Below are 26,745 nucleotides of genomic sequence, written 5' to 3'. Positions count from 1 at the left end.
GCCACGTCCTCCTTGCTCTGAAGCTGCTCTGATTCAGGGTGTGAGAGCAGGGCTGCATTTAGCTCTGGGAAGCCCTGAGCATGGGGGAAAAAAAAAGTGGGTCTCCCTCGATACATACTTCAAAATAAACACAACAGTAATAATAGAAATAGACGTGTAAAGAACGTCTCACCTCCCAGGCTAAAGTGTGTTGACTTTAATTAGATTAAAAAGGTCCCTCCAGGTATGTGGTGTGTGTGTGTGTGTGTGTGTGTGTGTGTGTGTGTGTGTGTGTGTGTGTGTATGTGTGTGCACCTGTGCGTGATTGGGCATGTCCCTGTTTTCTGGGACTTCTGAGACTCATCAGCACCATGGGAACCAGTAGCAACCAAGGAGGACTGCTTCAGCCCCAGGGGACAATGCTGAGAGGGCAGGAAGACAGGATCCCGGGATAGATGGGCAGATGGACACTATGGTGCCCACTCTGTACCAGTGACAGGTTCTTACCACAGAACCTGTGCCACAGGCACTAGGACCTGGCAGCCTGGAATCAGTGGGGTAGAGTCCCAGGTGCAAACGGAAGGCAGCCTAAGAGCTGTGCAGAGGCCGGGAAAGCATCTTCTCCACCGGCTATGGGAGTTCATGTATACAGTCCCAGCACTTAGGAGGCTGAAGCTGGAGTTTGAAGCCAGACAGGACCACAGAGTAAAGACCTTATCTTTTTTTTTTTTGTAAAGAAATTATTTATTGTATATGAGTACTTTATCTGCAGAAGAAGGCATCAGATCACATTACAGATGGTTGCGAGCCACCATGTGATTGCTGGGAATTGAACTGAGGACCTCTGGAAGAGCAGGCACGTCTCTTAACCACTGAGCCATCTCTCCAACCCCCATAAAGACCTTATCTTAAAAAAAAAAAAAGAAAGAAAGAAAGAAAAGAAAAGAAAAAGAGGGCTGGAAAGATGGCTCAGTGATTAATAGCACTGTCTGCTCTTACAAAGGACCTGGGTTCAATTCCCAGCACCCACGTGGCAGCTCAAAACTGTGTGTAATTCCAGTTCCAATGGATCTAATACCCTCACACCAAATATAAATATAATAAATTATTTTTAAAAAGAAAGAAAGAAAGAAAAAGAGCTCTTCCTCAACTGCTGCCAAGGTGCTCGGGAAGCTAAGGCTGCGATGGGGTGAGGCCCTCACTTTACCCAGGTGACTAGCACCTTGCCAGCAGTTAATATGGCCTCTGTCTCCGAGCTTGCTTGCATCTACTCCGCCCTCACTCTTCATGAGGTGACGGTCACGGAGAATAAGATCAATGCCCACATTAAAGCAGCAGGTGTCAACGTTGAACCTTTCTGGCCTGGCTTGTTAGCAAAGGCCCTGGCCACTGTCAGCATTGGGAGCCTCATCTGAAATGTTGGGGCTGGTGGGCCAGCTCCAGCAGCCGGAGCTGCACCAGCAGGAGGTCCCGCGCCAGCCACCACTGCTGCCCCAGCTGAGGAGAAGAAAGTGGGAGCAAAGAAGGAAGAATCTGAGGAGTCTGATGATGACATGGGCTTTGGTCTTTTCGACTAAACCTCTTGTTAACATGGCCAATAAAAAGCTGAACCTGAAAAGAAAAGAAAGAGGAGGAGGAAGAGGAGGAGAAGGAGGAGGAAGAGGAGGAGGAGGGAGAGGAGGAGGAAGAGGAGGAGGGAGAGAAGGAGGAGACAAGTAAAAGAGAAAATATCCCCCTAAAGTTTGTAGACCATTTCTTTGTTGTCCCTGACTGTTCCAACAACCTGTGCCAGCCCTGGTGAACTGGCAGCCTGCGTGGTGGGGGCTGCATTTTTTTCTTACAGACTCATTGCTAGGAAAAGCCTCCTTGTCTAGCCTCAAGAGAAACTCTATCCCTAATCCTTCTCTCCTTCTGCCTTGTCTCTCAACTTCCTCCTTCCTCTCCTTAGCTGACAGGAAGCACAACCTCAAAGGGAACACTCCCCAGTGCCCAGTTTAACCACCTCTATTAGCAAATATCTTGAAAGGGCGGCCTACGCAAGTCCCCAGCTGGACTCCCAGGGCCCTGATAGTTGTCCACAATGCGCTCATTCCTCCTTCCCACTCCGCTGAAACCTCTCCTCCTGGGGCACCTCCTCTCGGTTGGTCGCTGCAGATCCTCCCTGGCTCTTCTCCCTGACTGGCCTCTGACTCACCATCCTCCCCGCCCTCTTAAAGCTGGAGTCCACCTAGCACCCTTTCCTTTCGCCACAGGGCAAGGATGAGTTTCATGTCCGCTCAGCTAGGAGGTAGAGTCCATATTCAACCAAGCCCTAGCCACTGCTGTGCCTAATGTGGTAAAGATAGGGGCTTCGGAGGTAGCTCAGTGCATAAAGCGCTTGTGCAGAATACACGAAGCCCTAGGTTTGACTTTAGAATCACAGAAAACTGGGTGTGGTGACATATACCTGTGATCCCAGAAGTCAGGAGGTGCAGGAAGAAGAGGCAGAAGTACAAAATCATCCTCAGCAATACAGCAAGCCTTGGGCCAACCTGAGCTATGTGAGACCCTGTCACAAACACACACATGTTTATTTCTCTAGAAAAAAAGTTGTGTCCGGACTGGTGCTCAGTCTTCTTTTCTCAGCCCCCAGCCACCTCTGGTCACTGTCTCTAATACCTTGACTCAAGAGGGTGAACATTTATTTGCATCCTTCTGGGGCCTAGAGTTCAAATCCAGGGGGCTCTTTTGAGGCCATACTAAGCCAGCTTTAGGCCAGCCGCCTTCCATGGGGGCAATCTCAAGGTGACAGAGGCCAGCCAGGTGGATGAGAGGCAGCACCGGCTGCCACAGGTTAGAGCTGAAAGAGACGGTACTCAGTTACTGCTGGGGTGAACATGGTCCAGTGCTGTGAGAGATTTCTAGTTTCCAAGAAAGACCAGAAATCTGTTCTGTGAGATTTCCTTCATTTAAAAATATTTTTAAATGTTTAAAAAGAATTAGTCAGACCCAACAAAATCTATCTGCAAGCCAGATTCGGCCCTGGGGCTGCCAGCAAACAAGCTCCAAGTTCCACTGTTCTGTAAATATTTAATAGTCTCCGTTCCCTGCTGTTTCCCGCCACCCCATCCCTACCCCAGCTCTAAAAGTGTTGAGCAAAGACTGTACCACGGACTTGGGGAGGGACCAGGGTTGGAGAGAGGTGGCGGCGGTGGGGGGGGGGGATTGCAGGGGGCGGGGGGCAGCATGCACTTGGCGCGGAATTGTTTTCTCCACCTTGCCAAACACCTCTTTCTCCCCACAGCAAACAAACATTCTGTAGCTGCCCTCAAGATCAAGCAAACCGAACCTCTCTCAGCCCTGGCACACCCTCTTTACTGGCCCCCACCAGCTCAGCGCCAGCTCTCAAAGGGGGGGGATGGCAGAGGGTTGGTGCTCACAGGCAGGTGGGTGGGGTCCCAGTCCCAGCTTTCTCACTCAATAATCAGCCTTCTAGAGCCTCGGTGTTCCCCCCTAGTTAACTTGGAATACCTTTCCATGACTCTTCAGGAAGTCAACATTTCATCCCGAGGACAACTTACCCAAGGTGGTCAATGATGCAGAGCAGAGCGTCATAGTGACAGTGCTGTCCCAGTGCCACCAATGAAGGAGAAGAGAACAAAAAAGAAGGGGAAAAGCCCCCTTGTTGATTAAAGGTGTGCGCCACCACACCTGGCGATTTTTCTTTTTTTAATTATATATTTTAAAATTGTGTGTGTGTGTGTGTGTGTGTGTGTGTGTGTGTGTGTGTGTGTGTTTGTAAGCCAGACAGAGGACTACTTGTAGGGGTCAGTTCTCTACCAGGAAGCAAACTCAGGTGGTCAAGCTTGATGGCAAGTGCCTTTGTCCACTGAGCCATCTTGCTGGCCCCCACATGGTGTTCCTTCTGTTTTGACTCTCGACTACAAATCCAGGCAGGCTCTAGGCCAGGAGAGACTTGCGCTTCTCTTCCTGTCAGTACTACCTACCCTGCCTGCTGCCTTCCTTCTCAGGTCAGGAAGATAACATTTTTTTCTTTTTGAGACAGTATCACGTGTACCCCAGGCTGGCCTCAAATGCCCTAGGTAGCTAAGGATAACCTTAAACATATAATCCCCCTTGTGCTCTGTTTGTCTACTGTTGTTGTGATACACATCATGATTTTAAAAAAAAAAAGCAACTTGGAGAGAAAAGGTTTTATTTCATCTTCCAGGTTAAAGTTCATCCTGGAAGGAAGCCAAGGCAAGAACTGAAGGCAAGAGCTCTCCTTAGTAGCTTCTGCCTGAGTCGTGCAGACCTACCTGCCTAGGAATGGTGCTGCCCACAGTGGGCTGGGCGACCACCCATATCAGTCAGCAATCACGAAAATGTCCCACAGGCGTGATCACAGGCCAGTTTCTCAACTGAGACTCCCTCTTCCCAGGTGTCAAGTTGATGACCAAGATTAGCCACCACATCAAGGCTCCACCTCCGAAATGCTAAGATGAGAACCCGACATGGTGGCGCACGACTGTGATCCCAGCACTCGGGAGCCAGAGGCAGGTGGATCTCTGTAAGTTTTGAGACCAGCCTGGTCTACAAAGCAAGTCTAGGACAGCCAGGGCTACACAGAGAAACCCTGTCTTGAAAAACAAAAATAACAACAACAAAGCTAATATTACAGGCATACGTCATCATGCTCAGTTTATGCAATCAATGCTTGGGATTGAACCCAGGGCTTCATACGTGCTAGCCAAGCTACTCTACTGAGCTACAGTCCCATCCCCACTGTGTGCATGGTGAGTGTGTGTGTTTGTGTCTCTCGGTGTATGTCTCTGTGTGTGTGTGTGTGTCTGTTTGTATGTGTGTGTCTATGTGTATGTATGTTTGTATGTGTGTGTGTGTATGTCTGTGTGTGTGCGCGCGCGCGCGCGCGCGCGTGTGTGTGTGTGTGTGTGTGTGTGTGTGTGTGTGTGTTTGGTAAAGCAGAGTCTCCTGGAGTCCAGGCCAATTTCAAAGTTGCTATGTAGCCAATTGTGGTGGTTTGAATGGAAATGTTCCCCATTGGCTCCCTCCCCAGTGGAGTAGCACTACTTGACAAGGATTAGGAGGTGTGGCCTTGTTGGAGTAGGTGTGGCTTTGTTGGGGGAAGTGTGTCACTGGGCATGGGCCTTGGGGTTTCAAATGCTCAGTGTCTCTCTCTTCCTGCTGCCTCTGAACCCCGATGTACTTCTCCATTCTTTATTGCCATGCCTGCCTGCATGCTGCCGTGCTTCCCGCCACGATGACAACAGACCAAACCTCTGAAACTGTAAGCCTGCCCCAACTAAATGCAAGACTTGCCATACTCGTGGTGTCTCTTTACAGTAATAGAACAGTGACCAAGACACGAGGAAGACCTTAAATTCCTAATTCTCCTGTTTTTGTCTTCCAAGTGCTGGTATTACAGGCGTGCATGCACTAGGCGCCTTTTCATCACACGATCTAGGCAGAGATTTTTGTAGAAGCAAGAAACGGGAAATGAGCCCTCTTAAGGACCTAATTTTATTTTATTCATTTTGAAGGTCTCAGCCATGGAGCCCAGGACTCAGGCAGCCCAGGCCTCAGGAGGGAAAAGAGATGTTGTCCCTGCCAACCCCCCCACCCCCCACCCCGCTGCCTCCTCTTCCCAGAAGCCATGCTTATTTCCCTGCCAGTAGTGAAGACAATCGACCCAGCGTGGGTACGTGATGCCATCAGGGAGGAACTCAGGTTGGCACCACCGGCCGTTTCAGAGATGTGTCTTTCAGGAGAATGATCTCAGCAACAGGAGCCTGGGAAGTAGTGGCTTCCGGGATCTGGAACTCATCATTGGTAAACAGAGGACTGTGGCAACAGGGGCTGAAAAAGCGCCAACCCTGACACTGTGGCCAGGTGACCCCTGAGCACGAGTCGCCTGTCCATGACATTAACGTACCGCAGGAGGAGGAAGGATTAAGAGTGTCTGTTCAATCCCAAAGCCACGGTGCAAACACACCCCTCTTCACATTTCCAAATAAAATGTAAGCAAATCCCAAACTAAGTGGACAGTTGAACTCAAAGGAGAAGGTATGAGGGCCAGTTCCTGCCCAAGGAACTTAAAAGCATACATATATATATGTGTGTGTGTGTGTGTGTATGTATGTGTATGTATGTGCGCAGGTGGTGTGCATCCACAGTCACATACACTTGCACTTAGTCTCAGAAGACCTCCGTGTGTCCTGCTGTCTTCCTGTCATTCTTCTGGTTTCACGTCTTGGAGACATGGAAGCAGAAAGGACGAGGTCATCAGGATCAGCCCCCCGGAAAGCATCCAGAGAGATTTCAGCTATGTCTACCCCTCGTTCCTGTTTGAGCTACACATTCCAGGACCCACTTAGCTTCAAATGATGACAGTGGGACTCAGGTGGACAGTACAGCTAGCTCTCGGGTACTGGGCTGTCGATGTTGGTTTGTTTTTAATTCTGGAGGACGAGTGTGTATTTCCTCGCGTGAGGTAGGATGTTCTACAGAGCGTTAGAAGACTTCCAGAAATGCTGAGCGATCCTGGTACACTTCCCGTGTCCCTTCCCTCCTTCAGTGCCTGCATAGGCCCTCCCTGGCCACAGTGTTCTCCTTCCCTCAGCGCTGACAGCATCACCAGGTCCAGGCAAGTGTTCTGCCACTGGAGTTACACCCCAACCCTCATCTCTCTTTAAAGAAAACCTTTTTACTTCCTCTCCCACTGTATTTGCATCAGCTTTCCATTGTTTTGCTATTTAAGATTCCCTTTCATTCCTTTTCACAAGTTGGAAGCTTAGCTGGGTGGGAAGAGGGGTCTTGCCACAGGGGAGCTACTTCTTGTGTTCTCTTTTGGGTCAGGTCTTCCTTCAATTACTTTATCTCCTTGAGCTCAGGACTTGGCTTCCTCATTACACTTCCTGGTCCTCTTTTTTTTTTTTTCTCCTCAAACTGTACATTTTGTATTTCTCCTTATCCTACTTATCCCCTTTCACTGTAGATCTAGCTGCGTAAGAGTGGTCACTAATCACCATGTGACATGGTCAATACTAGGCTGTCTTGAAATCTTCTCTGCCAATGATATCAATCCAAAACCTTTCAATAGGGCAGCCACATTCTTTGCCCAAACTAACACAAGAATGATCTCTTCCACTCGGAACCTTCTTGAGCCAGGCCCCCACAGACCACATCACCCTCAGCACCAGTGTCTTCCCTGCTCCTACTAGGATGGCCCACTAAGCCCTGCTTCAAGCATCCAATCACTCTCCTAGAACAAAGTCCCAAAGGATTCTATGTTTCTCCAAACAAAAGTGTGGCCAGGCCTATCACAGCAATAGCCCACATCTGGTACCAACTTCTTAGTCTTAGTTACTGCTCGATTGCTGTGAAGAGGCACCGTGACGACATGCTTAGAAAAGGAGGAATGTAAGTGGGGGCTGGTTTTCAGTTTCGCGGGGTTCATCCATTATCGTCAATGCGGCAAGCAGGCATGGTGCTGGAGAAGGGGCTTAGAGGTTTACATCCTGTTCTAATGGTGGGATAGAAAGAGAGAGAGAGAGACAGAGACAGAGAGACAGAGAGAGACAGACAGAGAGACAGAGAGACAGACAGAGAGACAGAGAGAGAGAGGAAAGGAGAGAGAGAGAGAGAGGGAGGGAGGGAGGGAGGGAGGGAGGGAGGGACAGCCTGTTGTGGGCTTTTGAAATCTCAAAGCCCACCCCCAGCAACACACCTTCTCTACCAAGGCCACACCTCCTCCAAGAAGGCCACACCTCCTCCAAGAAGGCCACACCTCCTAATCCTTCTCAAATAATTCCACTCCCTGGTGACCAAGCTTCAGATATATGAGCCTATGGGGACCATTCTCCTTTAAACCACAACACCCAGTGTGACAGCATGGTCTGGTGCTTTGTATTTGATTGCTAATTATTTTAGCCCCCCACTCCCACCCCAGGTCTGCTCACATACTCCAAAGTGATGTTTGTCATCCTTGCCTCCAAGTTATCCCTGATTGGCTGAATAAATGCCTACAAATCTGGGCAGGACAGAGCGAGGAGGCGTGGCCAAAGTTCCAGGGCTTCTGGGAAAGGAGGAGGAGGCAGGATCACCATGCGACAGGAAAATACCACGTGGGCCAAGGAAAGAAGCGGTCTGGATGAACAACAGAAGCAAGTATTTTGGGATTGTGGGTGGGAAATAGCCCAGATAGAAAAGATCAAAGCAGATGGCCGGGGATGGGGGCTGGGAGATGATGGGGGGTAGTTTAGGGGGTTAGTAACTGCCCAGCCCCAGGTAAAATGAGACTATTCTAAAATACAACAGGTGCCTCTGGCTTTACTGTTTAAGATAGCAGGTTAGACAATACCTCTATAATAATTATAGGTATTTAATAATAAACATTATTAGCATATTTTTATAGTTACTACAGAGTAATGGTGAACAAATGTGGGGGTTGAATCTAAGTTTATGGCCTGAGAAGTCCTGAGTGAAAAGCAGTTTCTTTGCCAAAGAGCAAGGACCCAAAGCCAAAAGCAAAGGTCTCTTAAGAGAAGCTGCTGCCTTCCAACAAAGCTGACTGAAGGTAGCATGGAGGCTGCTATGGCCTCTCTTGGACCACAGCCTGTAGCGCTCTTTTAAAAAACTCTGTTTGGGGTGTTTAGGCCTAAACCTCCCTTCCAACCTCCCAACGCTACATAGGAGAGAGAAGGTGAGGGGAGACAGGGCCCCTTTACTTCTCCCAGCTGCTTAGGGTCAGTTGGGTTCTTTTGGGCTGTACCCATCTCTGTCAACAGCAGATGCAGCCAGCAGTCTCCTCCAAGCCACTACACCCTGAAGCGTTTCTCTCCATCTGTCTTATTCAAATTGCCACACCATCTGTCTCTGGTCTCTTCAGACTGCTACACACCACAGGCCAATGCCACACGCCACACCACGCTCTCTCTGTGCCCTTATTTATATCCTCAGAGCCCTAGACCACGGCCCTCTCCTTGCTGCATGAGGAAGACCTTACTAGCTGGCAAAAGACATGCCTCGCATGAGACAATTAACAACTCTGGACAAACTAAAGCTCAAACTGAAATCTGACACTTGGGATTGAAACAAAAACATATTTACACGGGCTGGAGAGATACATGGCTCAGCGGTTAGGAACACTGACCGTTTTTCCCAGAGGTCCCGAGTTCAATTCCCAGCAACCACATGGTGGCTCATAACCATCTATAATGAGGTCTAGTGCCCTCTCCTGGCCTGCCAGTGTATATGCAGACATAGCACAGTATACATCAAAACAAAACAAAATAAAACAAAACAAAAAACATTTACACAACACAACTGAGTTTATAAAGAACCCAAAACTTCCATTACATATCCCCCTTTTTGTTTTTTTTAAAAAAGTCTTTTTCTCTAACATTAATAAACTATATACAATAAGATCAACTATTAGAATTATCAGGTAAGAATTACATTTACACCGTTCAGTCTATTCATATTTGGCATCCTTAGAAAAAGTATTCCACTCTCTATCCTATTCTGATGAGTCCTGACTTCTGTACCTAAATCACTTTCTTATATCTATCAACCTAAAAACATCTATCTAGGCCTTAAAACATCTTTTCAGACCTAAAACATTTTCTTAGTTGCTAAACAACTAAACTTAATTGTAGTAAGTCGATAACTATCTACTCTTCAACCCCATCAGAGACTCTAGAAGGAAATAATACTACCAATACTACCAAAGTATGTAGGAAGCATAAAGCAAACAGCTTTCAGAACCATAGACATGACAGAGACAGTTGGCTGCCTGGACAGTCACCAGAGGTTTCTCTCTGTCATCGGGGGCATCCAAACTTCAGCCTACCGGCCCAGAATGTCTAACAGGCTTTTCTGTGAAGCAGGAATTTTGAAGGACTTACCATTTAGTCTCTGTAAAGTTGGACAGTCAAGTTTCCAGTTTCCTGCCTGTTCACAGCTTGATCAGACAGCATGCTACGAGCAGTAGAAGGACAGTTTTTTGTTTTTGTTTTTGTTTTTTTTTCTACAGCGGCTGCCTTACCACATTTGTTTCTTTGATGCCCATCATCTTCTTTGAAGTAGATTACAGGTGCTGCCAGGGGAGGTTGTGTCTCTCTGTCAGAAAGACCTTTTATTATTAAAATATTTTCTAGATTTATTTATTATGTATACAATGCATTATAGATCACATCACAGATGGCTGTGAGCCACCATATGGTTGCTGGGAATTGAACTCAGGACCTCTGGAAGAGCAGCCAGTGCTCTTAACCTCTGAGCCATCTCTCCAGCCCCATAAACAAACTTTTAAAGGTAACATTACAGGTACAATTCTGCATCATGAGGACCAGGTAGCCAATAAGACTCATTTGTCATGCGAAAGCATTCATGTCTCAGCTAGTGGGAGGTCTTCCCTGGTCAATTCTAGTCTTTATAAGTTTTTTGGTAACCATGTTTTTTTATTTTTTATTTTTTGTTTGTTTGTTTTTCGAGGCAGGGTCTCTCTGTGTAGCCTTGGCTGTCCTGGACTCACTTTGTAGACCAGGCTGACTTCGAACTCACAGCGATCCGCCTGCCTCTGCCTCTGCCTCTCGAGTGCTGGGATTAAAGGCGTGCACCACCACACCCGGCTCCATATTTTTTTTAAAATTCCCAATAGATATATAAACTTAACCACCTCCCCATGTCAAAAGTACTGCAGGTTTCCATTCTGCTGTCAACACATCCTTAAAGTAAATGGATTGATTTATTTCTATGTTTTTTTTTTCTATAACCCAGTGTCTCTCGGCTGGCATTGTTCCTTTTTCACCAACATTAAGAAAACTTAGAGTTAACAAAGCATTATTTAGTCTGTCTCTGGGGGTCTTTTCTCTCCCTTTTTGCCTAATAATCATCTCTTTTAAAATACAATTAGCTCTTTCAACAACAGCATATACTGTAGGAGTTTGTGGTGTACCAGTAATGTGCTTTGTTTTTTAATAGGCAAAGAATTGTTTCATCTTACTGGATACATATGCAGGAGCATTGTCAGTCTTAATTTGTGCATGTGTTCCCATGATTGCCATTATTTCCAATAAGTGTGTAATTACACAATCAGCAAATCTCTGTTGGCTTCGAGGCCAGCCTGGTCTACAAAATGAGTTCAAGATAGCCAAGACTACAGGGAAACTCTGTCTCAAAAAAACAAAAAAGAAAGAAAGAAAGGGAAAAAATCCATTCCATAATACATAATGCATAATGAGCCCAGTAGGAGAGTGAGTTGAAAGCAAAATGACCAAAATATAATCAAGTTTAGGATCAATTCTGTCCACATATGCATCTTGCGGTCTTTATTCTACCAGAATTAACTCCTTTTCTGCTTCAGCTGTTAGGCGTCTTAGCTGTTTAAATATGAATCTCCTTGTAGTGTTTGAAACAAAGCACATAACTCATAAATAACTTAAACCAATTGTAGGCTTCAGCTAGTTACTATCTCCCGTTATTTTTTGAAAATCATTAAGAGTTTGCAACTGATCCCTACGGGTGAGCCTGCCTGAGAGCTGCTTCCAACAAACCTGCCTTTATACCTAAGTTTGACTTGAATTGGCTCATTTCATTTGCTGGGAGAATATCTATCAGAAGGGTCTGTAATAAGCATAATATAGCTGTGTTGGCTCTGATTCCTTTTTGTTTTGTTTTGTTTTTCAAGACTCACTTTGTAGACCAGGCTGGCCTTGAACTCACAGTAATCCGCCTGCCTCTGCCTCCCGAGTGCTGGGATTACAGGCGTGTGCCACCATGCCTGGCATGAGTTTTTCTTTTTTTCTTTTGGTTTTTCAAGACTGTGTAGCCTTGGCTGTCCTGGACTCTATTTGTAGACCAGGCTGGCCTTGAACTCACAGAGAATCGCCTGCCTCTGCCTCTCAAGTGCTGGGATTAAAGGCGTGCGCCACCACTGCCTGGCTGGCTCTGACTTCTTTAATGGTTCTACTATATTAGAGATGTATTAAAGGCATGTATCTCCCTTACAACCCAACTACCCTAACTAGGAGGGGAAGGAGATTAAGGATAACAAGAATGAAACCTTCTGGGTATCAGTTCCATGGGGCAATTCCCCTGCCGTAGTTCTCAGGAGTCTAGCAGATGATCTATCCGACAGAAGAAGCCGCACCACCGTCCATGGACCGAACTGGGAGGTCTCCACTGAGACTGCTGCCATGGCCACTGCAAATCCTGAAACTTTGGGCACTGTGGGCAGGAACCTCCAGTCTCCTTTCCGGTTCCCCAATCTTCCTCTCCTCTCTCTCTCTCCTCCCCTTCATCCTCCCAATCACCAGCCCCTGTCTTTTTGTCTTGGGCTGATCCTTCCTCCCTCTCAGTCTATACTCAGATCTTTATCAGTTTGTAGAGACAAAATCCCAAGACTGTTTTCACCTTGGGCCCAGACTAAGGCAGGATTACATTCTCTTCACACAGTAGAGAGACTCTTTTTATTATTATTATTATTAATTTATTCTTATTACACCTCAATGGTTATCCCATCCCTTGTATCCTCCCATTCTTCCTGCCCTCCCATTTTCCCCTTACTCCCTTCCCCTATGACTGTTCCTGAGGGGGATTACCTCCCCCTATATATGCTCATAGGGTATCAAGTCTCTTCTTGGTAGCCTGCTGTCCTTCCTCTGAGTGCCACCAGGTCTCCCCCTCCAGGGGGACGTGGTCAAATATGAGGCACCAGAGTTCGTCTGAAAGTCAGTAGATAGATTCTTTTTCAAAGCTCATGGGACCTCTCTCATAAGAATGGCTCCTATAGACTGAGAAACAACGCTCAGGAATGTCAGACAAATAACAGTCTTGGGAGCCGGGTGGTCCCAGCACTCAGGGAGGCAGAGGCAGGTGGATCTCTGTGACTTAGAGGACAACCTGGTCTACAGAGTGAGTCTAGGACAACCAAGGATACCTAGAGAAACTCTGCCTTGAAAAAAACCAAAACCAAACAAAAAACGCGGTGGAGGGATTTAGGTGAGGCCTGGTTCTACAGATAGCAAAAGACCAGCAGGTTATTAACCACATCCGATACCAGCTTTCTAGACAGAAACAGATGTGAATCCCTTGAGGAGAAGAGCCTGTGGGTTTAGTGTCCCTGGTTCCCTAGTGCTGGCTGTGAATAGGAAGACCGTGTGCCCTCCACTATTGCCCTAATATATACACAATGTAAAACCACCGAGAGCATTGTAACTCCTCTGTTTTCACTCTTGGCTCAGTGTGTTTAACCTTAATAATAAAGGTATCAGAAAAAAATATATCAGAAAACAACTGTAACATAAACGAAGCTGGGTGTGGTGTGGTAGCTCCCTCCTGAGGAATAAGCAAGTGGATCAGGAATATGAAGCCAGCCTAGGCTATGTAGTGAGACCTTGTCTCAAAATGGCAAAGTTGGGTAGAGCAGTGTACACTCAGCACTCAGGAAGCAGAGACAGGTGGATCTCTGTGAGTCTGAGGCTGGTGTGGTCTACAGAGCAAGTTCTAAGCCAGCTAGGACTACATGTGAGAAATACCATCTAATAAAAAAAAATCAAAACAAAGTAAAAATAAAATGTAATATCTTTCTCATTTTAGGCACACTTTTTAAGAAGCTGGAATGACAGAAAGGGTGTGTAAGAGATGCTAACAAGGGCTGGAGAGATGGCTTAGCTGTTAAAGGCGAGGCTCACAACCAAAAATATAAGATGCCAACAAGTACTTGAGTCCTTAAAATAGCATCAATTAAGGGCTGGAGAGATACATAGCCAGGCAGTTAAGAGCATGAACTGCTCTTTCAGAAGACCCAGGTTCAATTCCCAGCACCCATATGGCAGCTCACAACTGTCTGTAACTACAGGTCCAGGGGTATCCAATACCCTCAAACATATATACATACATACATACATATTGGCAAAACACAAATGCACATTAAAAAGTAATAAATAAATAAATAATTTTTAAAAAATCGCATCAATTAGTATAAAACATAAATGGCTGCGTTTGGATAACCGTAATCTTTCTGTGATTCACTGGCACTAAAAAAGAAAAAAAAAATTCAAATAGCTAAGGCTTTACCAATGGTATTTGAAAGCTTGAAGTCTTCAGGTGGACTGATGTAGGAATATAGATTAAGACGCCTTGTGACCTTGATCGACCTTGACTGCTAGGCTAGGCCCTGGAGTCCTGAGAGCCCTGCTGCCCATCCACCATCTATCTACAGGAGCTCACTGTGTGGTTTAACCAAAATGGCTTCCCCTCAGGTTCATGAAATCTCTTTGGTTCCCAGTAAAGAGGGGCAGTCACCCAGCTCGGAGGCCAGCGGCTGCCACACACTGGCCAGTAGGGGGCGAGTCTGGCCTGCGCCTTCCCTTTTCACCTGCCCCCTGTGGTGGTGGGCTCTGTCACCAAACCTTTTTGTATTTTTCACAATGGAGCAAGGACATGGGCTTTACTGGAACAGCAAGCCGAGAAAGCAAGCCAATCCACCGGCCTGCTGGAGCAGTCAGGCACCGCTCATTCTTTCAGTCCATGAGTAAACGGGGTAACCATCCTTCCAGGAAAGGAGAGAGACGTACTCGTCTCTTCAGCTATCAGACGGGAACGGATACCTCCTGTCCCTAAGCAGATTTTTCTCAGGAATCTCATGCTGGGGAAGGAAAAGGCTGAAACAAGTGGTGTCAGCCCGAGGCGGGCCTTGTCTTCTGGAAGGAGAGCCTGAAGCTGAGTCAGTAGTGATGGCTGGGACCACACCTCGACCAGGACTGCTAGCCACGCCTACCGCTAGCTCTCGATTTAAAACCATAACCTGATGTCAGAACTCCTAAAGGTGGATTGGTAGGAGGTCACTGGACCTCTTTCTACTTTTACTGTGCTGAGCACGTTGACTAAATCTCCTTTTTCTGCTCTTCACCATTAATGTCTTCCTGTAAGTGGCCACCTGAGGACTGGTGGCCAACCCTGACTTATTAGGGCTTCCAAGACCCAGTAACAACTAGAGATAGTCATCTTCTAAAACTGGGGAGATGACTGGATAATAAGAAATCGAATCCACAGACTGATGAGGGTTGCGTTAGAATAATAGGAACTGACTACACCCCCCTGAGACATGGGGTTCCACTACAGGGTTTCCAGCAAAGTAATCCAGACTTTGGGGGAGAGGAGAATGTTCTCAGCACTTTAGTCCCCCCCCATTCTTTTCTAAGGAACAAGATCAAAAGAGGAAAAATATGACTCCTACGGGTCACCATAGTTTCCCCCTAGGAGCCGGGGAGGCAGAGGCAGAAGCAGAGGCAGGCAGATAACTGTGAGTTCAAGGCCAGCCTGGTCTACACAGTGAGTCCAGGACAACCAAAGCCACACAGAGAAACCCTGTCTCAAAAAAACCAAAAAGAAAAAGAAAAAAAATCCCCCTAGGATGAAAATGAAAACATTTAAGGATTGGATGAGTTTCTTAGACGACTAGACGCGTGCACACACACACACACACACACACACACACACACACACACACACACACACACCTACCTCAGAGCTCTGGTGCTGGCAGTAATGATAAGAAATGAAGGTGCCATCACCATTTCCCCCTCTGGGGACTAGTGACACCTTCTCTTCAGCAGAAGAGAGACAGTTGAGCAGAGGAGAAACGCCACCATAGTATGCCCTGGAGACCGTATCTGAAAGACTTAAATATACTGAGATATAGCTCCTAACAACAGATGGGCAGATCAACCCTTGATTAAAAAACAACAAAACAAAACAAAACAAAACCAAAAAGAACCCAAACCAACAAGTAGCTAGAGAAATTGAGGTTGGGAGCATTTGCTGCTCTTGCTGCTGTGTTTGAAGGTGAACTCCCAGCCTGTGAGGATGTGATAACTAAGGTCTGGAGAGAGGGCCTGGCAGAGCTTTGTGAGTTGAGGCATCTGTCTCTCTGAAGAGACAGATGGAGAAGTTTCCAGGGTCTCAAGCTGTGGATTGCAACCCCCTCAGGGGTCGCATATCAGATCTCCAGCATATCAGATGTTTACATTATGAATCATAACAGTAGCGAAATTACAGTTATGAAGTAGCAACAAAATAACTTTATGGTTGAGGGTCACCACAACATGAGGAACTGTGTTAAAAGGGTATTCCGCCAGGGCTTCCAAAGGGCCTGTCAGAAAAGCAAGTGTGAAAACAGAAACCTCACCAACATAGCAGCCTGGGTTCCAATCAGCATAATTTTTGATGCAATTAAAACTAGGTTTTTGTGCCACTGACAATGACCTTATCAAAACACTGTTTTTCAGTAGATTGTCCTTTGCACTGCGGCTTAACAGCGTCCCTGACCTTTAGCCACCAGATGCCAGTTGCAAGTCCCCTTCCTTAAGTCAGTCTGACTCCAGACATTGCCAAATGTGTGTCCCTCCACAGGCAAAATGACCGTTTAAACTCAAAGCCATCTTTCCAGCTCTGTAGATCTCTTAAAGACTGAATCCTGGTATGTAGCCTAGGCCAGCCTTGACCTCTTATGGCCATCTGCCTTCGCCTCCCGAGCGCTAGGATTACAGGATGAGCCACGGGCCTGTCTTTCACACATTTCGTGTTTTGCTTCCTCCAACAACCATCCTGGCCACTTCATAAGATCTGCCTGCACTTTGGGACAGGAGCTGCTTGCTTTGGCAGAAGGGAGAGCCTTACTAATTAACCTAGGAATCTCCAGCACAGCTTTGTTCCTTCCTCTTTGCCAGGGAAGTACAACCAGGGCCTCCAGCTTTGAGACTCCTGAGGCTCGAGGGCAGTTTCCACACTGGAAGATAATAAAACTGAATATTCGTTTACTGTCCCTATTTGCTTCCCAGAAGTAGTCCAATGCAGAAGTGGAGACCCTTTCAGCTGGATTACCCAGGTATCTTTGATGCCAACTATATGACAGGCATCACTCTAATTCTGCTAACAAATAGAAGATATAACCCTGGGAGGTAGCCGGGCAGTGGTGGTGCACGCCTTTAATCCCAGCATTTGGGAGGCAGAGGCAGGCGGATGGCTGTGAGTTCAAGGCCAGCCTGGTCTACAAGGTGAGTCCAGGACAATCAAGGCTACACAGAGAAACCCTGTCTCGGGGGTGGGGGTGGGGGGTGGGTGGGGGAAGACTGGGAGGTAGAGATGGACAAGACTTAGCCTTTGTAGTCAGAACCTTCTCCCAGCTACGGTAACGTGGGAAGATGTGTGTCCATAAAACAATAAACCAGTAGTTCAAAGGCGACACAGAAGCTTCAGCAGGACAGAACACGATTGGTTAATAAGAGGCAGATGTCTTTGAGACTTTAGGAGCAGTTTGAAGGAGGGAGAGAAGGGAAGAAATGGAGAGCTGGGAGGACTAGGGAAATATGGTTAAAGCCTTTAAAGTTGGGAAGGAACCTTCTGCCGAGCAGCCATATTGAGCAAAAAGCCTTCAGGTGAATGTCTGGGAGATTCTCATTAGAAGTTGCCATAGGGTTCCTACTCTGTTCCAGGCTCTGTACTTGAACTAGAAACAAATAAAACTCAGTTCTGGTGGGGCAAGGTAACGCATTACGTGGAATTCCAGAACTTGGAAGGCAGAGGCAGGAGGATCACCGTGAGTTGGAGGCTAGCCTGGTCCCTATAGTGAATTTCAGGCCAGCCAGAGCTACACAGGGAGACCCTGTGTTGAAAACCCAAAACCAGGGCTGGAGAGATGGCTCAGCAGTTAAGGGTGACAGCTGATATTTCAGAGGACCCAGGTTCAATTCCCAGCACCCACATGGCAGCCCACAACTGTCTGTCACTCCAGTTCCAGGGGATCTGACACCTACACACAAACATGCATGCAAACAAAAACACCAATGCACATAAAAAAATAAACAAATCGTTAAAACAAGGAACTGAAAAGATAGCTCAGAGGTTAACAGCACTGACTGTTGGTCTAGAAGTCTTGAGTTCAATTCCTAGCAATCAGATGGCTCACAACCATCTGTAATGGGATCTGATTTTCTCTGGTGTGTGTAAAGACAGAGCCCTCATGTATTTTAAACAAATAGTTTTTTAAAAAAATCATTAAACAAACAAACAACCCCTCAAAACCAGAAAACACATGAACTGAGCTACTGTCCTGATGGGAGCCCCTCTGTGTTCTGTGCCCTCCTGGATCCTGAAGAAACACCAAGATGGACCCCAGTCCTAAACCCGACGGCTCGCAAGGTCCTGGACGTCAGACTCAACCTGAAGGAGGGGCAAGTTGAGACTTGGTTCTTTTGGCTCAGGAACAAGCAGAAGCGGAAGAAGAAGCACAAGCCTCGCCCTGCTAGCTAGCAGATGCTCACTGAACCAAAACACCACCCGAGAGTTCAGGAACCTCCTCCCTACTGCGCTGTGCCACCACCACCAGCGACTGCAACATGGGATGGGGAACCACCCAAGCGCTCAGTCCTCTCGGGACACCGGTGTCCAGGATCCTCACGGGTCTGGAAGTACTGGGGAGGCACACGCTCTCAACCTTGATATCTGGTTACTAAGGAGACAGCATGTCACAGGATTCCTGAATCCACAGTGAAGATGTCCTGCTTACCCTGCAGGGCCAGGGCTGACCTCCTCATCTGTAGCTGCTTGGCTGCAGCTTCCTCTTTCCGAGAGGCCTCATGGGACCACCCAGGTTGGCCTTCAGCTCCCTGGGTAGCTCCCACACCCATTTTGGGTGTTTGTTTTTCTTTTATGGTTGTTTTGTTTCTGGCCTGGGATTTGGAGCCTCCACCTCCTCCCAAGTACTGGTCTGCCTAACCAGTGTTGTGAGATTTTGGGTTGTTTTGTTTTGTTTGTTTATTTATTGTGTGAGTTTTTTTTTTTCATTTAACATTCATTTTATTTGGGGTTTTGGTTGGTTGGTTGGTTCGTTGGCTGGTTTTTGTTTTGCCTTTTTTGAGGCCATTTCATGCACCATCTTGCCCTAGAATTAGCTGCTTTTGTTTATTAATGTTTTTCAACCTGCTTATCTATCAGGGTAAGGTTGCAAACACGTAATTGCTTCCGGTGGGTAACATTCCATAGGAAGCTGCCAGGTGTAGCTGAAGCACAAAGCATTTAGGAAATAGTTGTGGGTGGGTGGGTGAGAGGCATCCTATGGCTACCATGCTCCTGTGGAACCTGATCAATATGTCAATCAGGTTACATGAGATCCACACTGGGCCCTAAAGCTCAAGGGATGGCCTTTGGTCAGGTTCAATCGGTAGAAAGAGAGCATCTAAAAAGCTCTTTCACTCGGAAGTCACGTTACATAGGTAAACATGTTAAAAGAGACCCTGTCTCTGGGTGCTAGAGCGATGGCTCAGTGTCTCGGAGTCCTTGCAACTCTTGCAGAAGGCTGGCTTTCTTTCCACAGCGAGGCTTACAACTGTCTGTAACTCTGGATCTAGGGGATCCACTGCCTTCCTCAGGCTTCCGCAGGCACCTATGGCCACATGTCCATACCCACACATAAAAACAAGATCTTATAAGACAAAACGAAAAGAGCCCTACTGTCCTCACTAAATTAGGGGTCAAGGAGGAGTGGGCATGTAAGGTCAGGAGAATGGACGCTGAACCCTGAGGTCATGCTGGGGGACTGTGGAGGTCCCTTGGTAGTACCATGCCGTCCTTCTTAGAACCCCACTGCTTGTGAAGCCCAGACAGACACTTGCCTGTCAGAGGGCCCAGCTCAGGCTGGCGCGCTGCTCAAGGGGACTACGTCTTAGCTGTGATATTTGGGGCTATTTTCCTCCAATTTTTTTCCTCCTTGTCCACTAGTGCTCTATTTTTTATTTTCTTTCTTTTTGTTTTTCGAGACGGGGTTTCTCTGTGTAGCCTTGGCTGTCCTAGACTCACTTTGTGTACTAGGCTGGTCTCGAACTCACAGTGATCAGCCTGCCTCTGCCTCCAAGTTTATTTTCTTAAAACAAACAAGCAAACCTGTTTCTGTAAACGCATAATCATATAGGCATCCCCTCAAAACGTTGACTGCGTATAGCTGGGAAGAACTTTGGCGACATGCGGGATGGTCGTTTTCATGTGGATGTCAGTTTCCACAGAGGTTAAATGACTTCCCGACAGGGCATGGCAGGTCTCAGAATGAACCTGACCACTGACATTGGGCGTATGACATCGTGGTTGGCTCACCGTGGCCCCGTTAGCTAAAAGAAAACCCTCAATTCAACTCTGGTCCTCCATCGTCAGCCCACAGGTCTCAAATGGGACTGTTCTTCTGTCTAGCTACTCTTCTATTGCTGGGAAATAGCACGAAGAACAGGGCAACTTATAAAGAAAGCGTTTAATTAGGGACTTGCTTACAGTGTCAGAGAGCGAGTCCATGACCAGCAATGGCAGAGGCCAGCCAGCCAGCAGGCGGCATGGTGCAGAAGCAGTAACTGGAAGCTTATGCCTTATCTGAACATTGGAGAGGGGAGGCGGGGCCTGATGTGGCCTTCCGAAGCCTCAAAGCCTACCCCCCAGTGACACACCTCCTCCCACAAGACCACACCTCCCAATTCTTCCCAAATCGTTCCACCAACTAGGGACCAAGCATTCAGCTACATGAGCCGATGGGGGCCATTTTCGTTTAAACAACCACGCCTTCCCTCCCCACAGCACTTCTCAGGCTAATCAGAGCCTCAGTATCAGTTCCGTGGCTTCTGCTGCCTCGGGAAGAAGCTGTCTTTTTCTGGGGCTCTTTGGCTGGTAGAATAGTAGCCCAGAACACCCTGCGATCACTATAAAGAGAAAGCCTCTCTCTCTCTCTCTCTCTCTCTCTCTCTCTCTCTCTCTCTCTCTCTCGCTCTCTCTCTCTCTCTCGCTCTCTCTCTCTCTCTCTCACACACACACACACACACACACACACAGACACACACACACACACACACACACACACACACACACACACACAGCAACCAGAAGACAGACACAAGAAGTGGCAAAACTGAACCCAAGACCGAATCTGGTGACTTGAATTCCTGGATCTAACCAGGGACGAACGATAGGGTATCAGTCTGTTCTCTGTGGCTGTAACAAAATAGAGGCCGCCGGGCACTTAAAGGTTTTGGAAGCGGAAAGTCTGTGATCAGGCTCTACTACCCCCACCCCCACCCCCACCCCCAGCCCTACACCCATAGTCCCACCACCCGGCTATGTCACAGTGTGGTTAAGAACCAGTCACATGGAAAAATGGTGGCCCCACTTCATAGCGATATGCTCTCCCAGTAGCTAACTTACTCTCCAAGACCACCACTAATATCCTCTGAGATCAAGGGCAGTGACCCCCAAGGCCTAGTACTGGGCTCCCCTCCTAAGGGTCCACCCCCTTTCAACATAAACAAGCAGAATCAAGCTTCCAGCATGCAGAACCTTGGAGGACAGACCACACCGCAGAACTGTAACAGATGCTACTCCCCTGTGGGGGAACTCTTTGTGGGGGAGCGCAAGCACACGGTCTTTGCTTTGCTTTCTGCTGTGTTTCGGTTGAGATGAAGTTCCCGCAGGAACGCCTTTCTAGCTCCCTTTTTCTTTGCTTTCTGGCCCATAGAAGTGAAAATTCTTGGTGAATCTGTGCCCTTAGTCAGTGTCATTGGCTGCAGGGCCCCTTCTGCAGGATGATTATGGCAATGTGTGGGAGTGGCCGTGGTGGTTCTATGACACAGAGGGGACACTTCGGAGACTGGGTCATCCTCAAATGCATCCTGTGAGTGAGCGGGGGGCACTGGGACTCAGGGCAAAGTGGGCCTTCCCTTATCTGTCTCTCTAGTCCCCGCCTTCCTGAAGGGAGAGGAGCCACTCTGACGCCTACTTTGGGATTTATTACTTGTCCCAGCTCTCCAGTGTGCCCAGCTCCTCCCTTAATACCGATTATGGCCAGCAGCATTACTCTATGTTTATTGTGGGCTAGAGGGATGACTCAATGGCTAAAAACATGCATTGCTCTGACAAAAGGACTCAAGGTTGGTTCCAGGATCCACACTGGGTGGCATACAACTGCCCAACTCCACCTGCAGGGATCTGAAACCTTCTAAGAGCATATTACACACACACACACACACACACACACACACACACACACACACACACAAATCCCTTTTTTAAAAAAGTTATCTTTAAATGGCTCTCGTCACTCAGTGCCCTCTACTTTCTCACTTCCTGTTCTGCTGGAGTCCTTTTAGGGCTCAGACTTATCGGGACTTATCTGGCTGCCCCCCAGGAGATACATCTTGTAGAACCACATTGACAGTCACATGTAACTATAGAGACGCTAAAGTGGGGCCAGCCTCGCAGAAGCTTGCTCTAGACAGTGTAAGCCTGTCAAGTTTAGACACTCCTTCAACCTTCTCTCTTCCCACTTTTTCCTCCCTCCCCTGGCCTCTCCTCGCCTTCTCTTTCCTTTGCCTGTCTCTAGTATTTATCCTTCTCTCTCTGCTTCCCCCATCTCCATAAAAGACACCTCAATCCACAGTCCACCTCGGCTTTGAGCCCAGCCCGAATTGTCAGCAGATGCATGCCTACGAGCCCAGTTAGCCCAGTAATTTATCTGGATGGGGAGACAAGTCGTAGATCACAGGCCACGGCTAGTCAGTGCTTCGGGAGCAGGAAGAGGGTGATGTCTTGCTTAATCGGGGCTGTGGAAGAGGAGCATGGGCCATGAAGAGCATCTTTGTATGGCTCTCCACTCGTCCATCCAAAGCAACTGGCCCATGTGCTCAGCAGCCCGGAAGCTGCTCTCACTGTGGTCATAAACGACGTCTTTGTTACTGGACCAAATTAGGGGGGCAGGGGGGGTATTCACCCCTTGCTGTGCACAAGTATTCTGTGGTTCTCCTAGTTGTTGGCTCTTTCTTTTTAATTCCCGTGCCTCCCTTCCCCTCCTCCTTCTTTCTCTACTTCAAAGCTGGGCTTCCTCTGCAGGGGAGTTTCCTTCTCTTCTCCAGGGGCTTGTGTGTGTGTGTGTGTGTGTGTGTGTGTTTCTACTTCCTCCCCTAGCGACCTCTTTCTCCCACGTGGCCTCGGCCAGTCACCGGCACTGTAACTGACAGGTTCCAACATTATGCGTCTGCTCAGCCTCCTAAACTGCTTAATGGGCTGGGCAGACAGTCTTGCCTGGGTATCCCACAGGTGTCTACACGCTCAGGCCAGGTCAGTACCCTCTGCCTGACAGTATCTCATCCCCTGATGGCCATGACTTAAACGGGTGGCCCCACCCACTTGTTCAAACTGAGAGTAGCATCATACTCAAGGCCTTCCTCTCCCTCACCCTCCCTGGAACCCAATAACCACACATAAAGCAATCAGTGACTGTTTCCATGTGTTAAACACCCTGTGCTCCAGGCTCCCAGCATCTCTTTTCTTTTGCCCTCCCGTCATTTCCATAAATCCAGGGGTTCTTCAGACACCTGATGAGGCTTCCAGCTTCGGTTTTCCGACTCCCCGGTTTAGTTACCTCACCGCACTGATGGTTCTTTCGCTTCCTCCTTTTAACTTTTAAAGATGTATCTTTGGGAGCTGGAGAGATAGATAGCTCAGTGGTTAAGAGCACTGGCTGCTCTTATAGAGGGCCCGGGTTCAATTCCCAGCAACCACATGGTAGCTCACAACCATCTGTAATGGAGTCTGATCCCCTCTTCTGGTGTGCATGAAAACTGAGCACTCATATACATAAAATAAATAAATAAATATCTTTTTAAAAATATGTGTTCTGTGTTATTTTAACTAGTGGGAGTGGGGCTAGCATGTGCATGTGAGTGCAGGTGCCTGAGGGGAGACCGGAAGCATTGATCCTCTGGAGCTGAGATTCCAAGGCCATCCAACACGGATGCTGGAACTGAATTCAGGTCCTCTGCAAGGGCTATGCGCTCTCTTAACAACTGAGCAGTCTCTCCAGCTCACTGGCCCTTTTAAAGGCAAATGAAGTTGTAGTACTTTAAGTGTCCAAAAAGAGTTGGGCACACACCTGTAATCCCAGTACCCTGTCTCGAAATCAACAACAACAACAACAACAACAACTAATAATAATAATAAAATAAGCAAACAAAATGTACAGAGACTCAAGACACAGCAAAATGGAGGCAGGCATGCTTTAAGATAAGTATATGTTAGCTACTCTGTTTGTTTTTCAGACAGGGTTTTGCTGTGTAGCCCTGGCTATCCCAGAACTCTCTCTGTTAAACCATGTTGGCCTCAACCTCACAGAGATCTGCTTGCCTCTGCCGGAATGCTGGGGTTAAAGGTGCATACCACCACTGCCCAGCTGTTTTGAACATATGCTAAAGAAAACAGAATATTGGGAGCTGGAAGTGTGGTTCAGTGGTAGCTCTCTTACCTAACAGGCACAAGGTCCTAGGTTTAAGCTCTGACATGGTAAAAACAATAAAGATTAGAGCATTTTTTTCTTAAAATTTATTTATTCATTGTATATGAGTGCTTTATCTGCAGAAGAGGGCATCAGATCACATTATAGATGGTTGTGAGCCACCATATGGTTGCTGGGAATTGAACTCAGGACCTCTGGAACAGCAGGCGGGACTCTTAACCACTGAGCCATCTCTCCAGCCCCAATTATAGCATTATTATTCTTTCTCGGGCCCCAGGAACATCAGTGATGCGCACCAGCACTGCCCTCTTCTTATCCAAATCTACTCCTTCTCACATAATATTTTGAAATACATTCAACATAACTGTTTGTTTTGTTCATCCATATTTCAATATAGATGCTTAAAAGTTAGGATTTACCTAAAAGAATGAACAATAATCCCTTAACATCATTAAAAAACCAATGTTCAAATCTTTTGTATAGTAATATTTTAAATAAGTATGTTAAAATGCCAAGCCAGGCAGTGGTGGGACACGCCTTTAATCCCAGCACTCGGGAGGCAGTGGCAGGTGGATCACTGAGTTTGAGGCCAGCCTGGTCTAGAAAGAGAGTTCCAGGACAGACAGCCAGAGCTACACAGAGAAACCCTGTCTTGATAAAACAACAACAACAAAGTTAAGATGCCAACCAACCATGATTAAACACAATGGTCTTACTTCTTCCCCACGTGAAAAACTTCAGCTTTCTGGGAATCTCACAAACAAGACTATAAACTTCACTTATAAAAACAAAACATTTCTTAGGTGGGCTCTGTGGCACACTCAGTTAATCCCAGCACTTGGGAGGCAGAGGCAGGCAGATCTTTGAGTTCAAGGCCAGCCTGGTCTACAGAGTGAGAATGAATTCCAGGGCAGCCAGGGCTACACAGAGAAACTCTGTCTTGAAAAACAAAAACAACAACAACAAAAAAGGACTTTAGTCAGCCTTTGAAATATCACTTCAGAAGCCACCAAAATAATATATGTGACTCCTGTAAAGACACAGAAACACGATTCTCTTGAAAGAGTTGCACCCACACTTGGGGTTCCCTTGGCACCTTCTTTCTATTAATCCCTCTGTTGAAATCCATGTTCAAGCCTTTTCTTTCTTTCTTTCTTTCTTTCTTTCTTTCTTTCTTTCTTTTTTTTCTGAGACAGAATTTCTCTGTGTAGCCCTGGATGTCCTGGACTCACTTTGTAGACCATGCTGGCCTCAAACTCACAGCGATCCACCTGCCTCTGCCTCCTGAGCACGGGGATTAAAGGCCTGTGACACCACCACCCAGCTTTAAGTCTTTTCTTAATAAACCCCTACTGTGCTTAACACCAGTTCACCTTGGGACTCTTTTCTGTGGTAGAGACAGGAACCCAAGCATCATGTGAGTAGAGTTGTCAGAAAAGAAGCCCCAGGGCTGCTGTGGGTTCCCACTGCGCCCGCAGCTCTGTCCCACAGCTGCTGACAAAGTGAGATCGTAAGGATGGGGCTCTTAATATATATAGCTGAGCCAATATCCTCATAGAAAACGGAGGGCGCACGCGGCGGAGGTGACCCAGCAGATGAGAGCGATTGCTGCTTTTGCCAGGACCTGGGGGAAACTCAGCCTGTTTCACTTCGACCTTGGACCTCCTGCCTCTTGAAGAGCCACCGCTATGCGCCTGCCTTGCTCGGCACCGTACCCAGCTAGGCAACATTGTGGTGTTTTGTTCTGGCTAGTGTGATCTCAGTTCCCCATCTGCTCCTGAGTCCCTCTTCTTGTGCGATTCCAGAGTCTGGTAAAAACCTCTAAGTGCTCTTCGAGACTTGTGCGTCATGTTCCCTCACCTAATGAGCACGCCTGTGGCATTTCACAGGCTGAGTACCACATTTGCTGCCGGGTCTTAATCAATACCTTTCTTCCAATTAAGCAGCCTTGGAAAAAACCATCCTGTTCCTACCCTCTTGTCTGGACGCCCAGGCTCCCGGTGCTGCAGAGAAAACAAACTGCAGGCTCCTTTGTGCTCCGTGTTTTTTGTGGAGCTTCTTTTTTTTTTTTTAATGCCAGGAAAACCATCTTGAACTTTTGAACTCCTGACAGCTTAAAGGGGGCGGGCGGTCCACAATGTCAGTCCCTTTTCCATTGCAGGGTGGGGAAAAAAGATGCTTTCATCCCCTTTTGGGAGAAATACTGTCATCCTTTAATTGTTCTCCTTCAGCCGGGAGGGGCCGGTCTGACTGTTCCCACTCCTATCAGTAGGTGGTCTTAGAAGCCAGGCCCCCAGCAGTGCCCTTCTGTGTTCTGACTCAGAATAGATCTCCTGTGTGTTGATCAACCATTGCCAGGACCACCTTCTGAGGGAGAGGGTAGTGTGAATCGCTCACTCTCTTTATCCCTCTATCGGGACTGGATGGACAGGAATCTGCGAGTC

The 26,745-nt window shown here is 47.4% G+C and overlaps 1 long non-coding RNA gene and 1 pseudogene across 5 annotated transcripts; both read left to right on the top strand.

Moving 5' to 3' along the window:
* The first annotated feature begins 350 nt into the window (after positions 1 to 350).
* Positions 351 to 6,028, top strand: LOC311583637. 4 transcript variants are annotated; one of them, XR_014774614.1, is made up of 4 exons: positions 351 to 478; positions 3,508 to 3,653; positions 4,400 to 4,528; positions 5,520 to 6,028. It is a non-coding gene; the product is annotated as an uncharacterized lncRNA (long non-coding RNA). The 4 variants fall into 4 exon arrangements; XR_014774615.1 differs by lacking the exon at positions 351 to 478 and adding an exon at positions 3,002 to 3,040; XR_014774616.1 differs by lacking the exon at positions 351 to 478 and adding an exon at positions 3,369 to 3,404.
* Positions 1,166 to 1,582, top strand: LOC311583407 (large ribosomal subunit protein P1-like; annotated as a pseudogene). Its single transcript has one exon. The product of its transcript is annotated as a large ribosomal subunit protein P1-like (transcript).
* Positions 6,029 to 26,745: the final 20,717 nt, after the last annotated feature.

The sequence above is a fragment of the Acomys minous genome, assembly GCF_964271855.1.
Source record: "Acomys minous genome assembly, chromosome: 2".
NCBI classification, from domain to species: domain Eukaryota; kingdom Metazoa; phylum Chordata; class Mammalia; order Rodentia; family Muridae; genus Acomys; species Acomys minous.
Note: the sequence above shows the minus strand (reverse complement) of the source record. Positions and strands in the feature narration are given on the sequence as shown.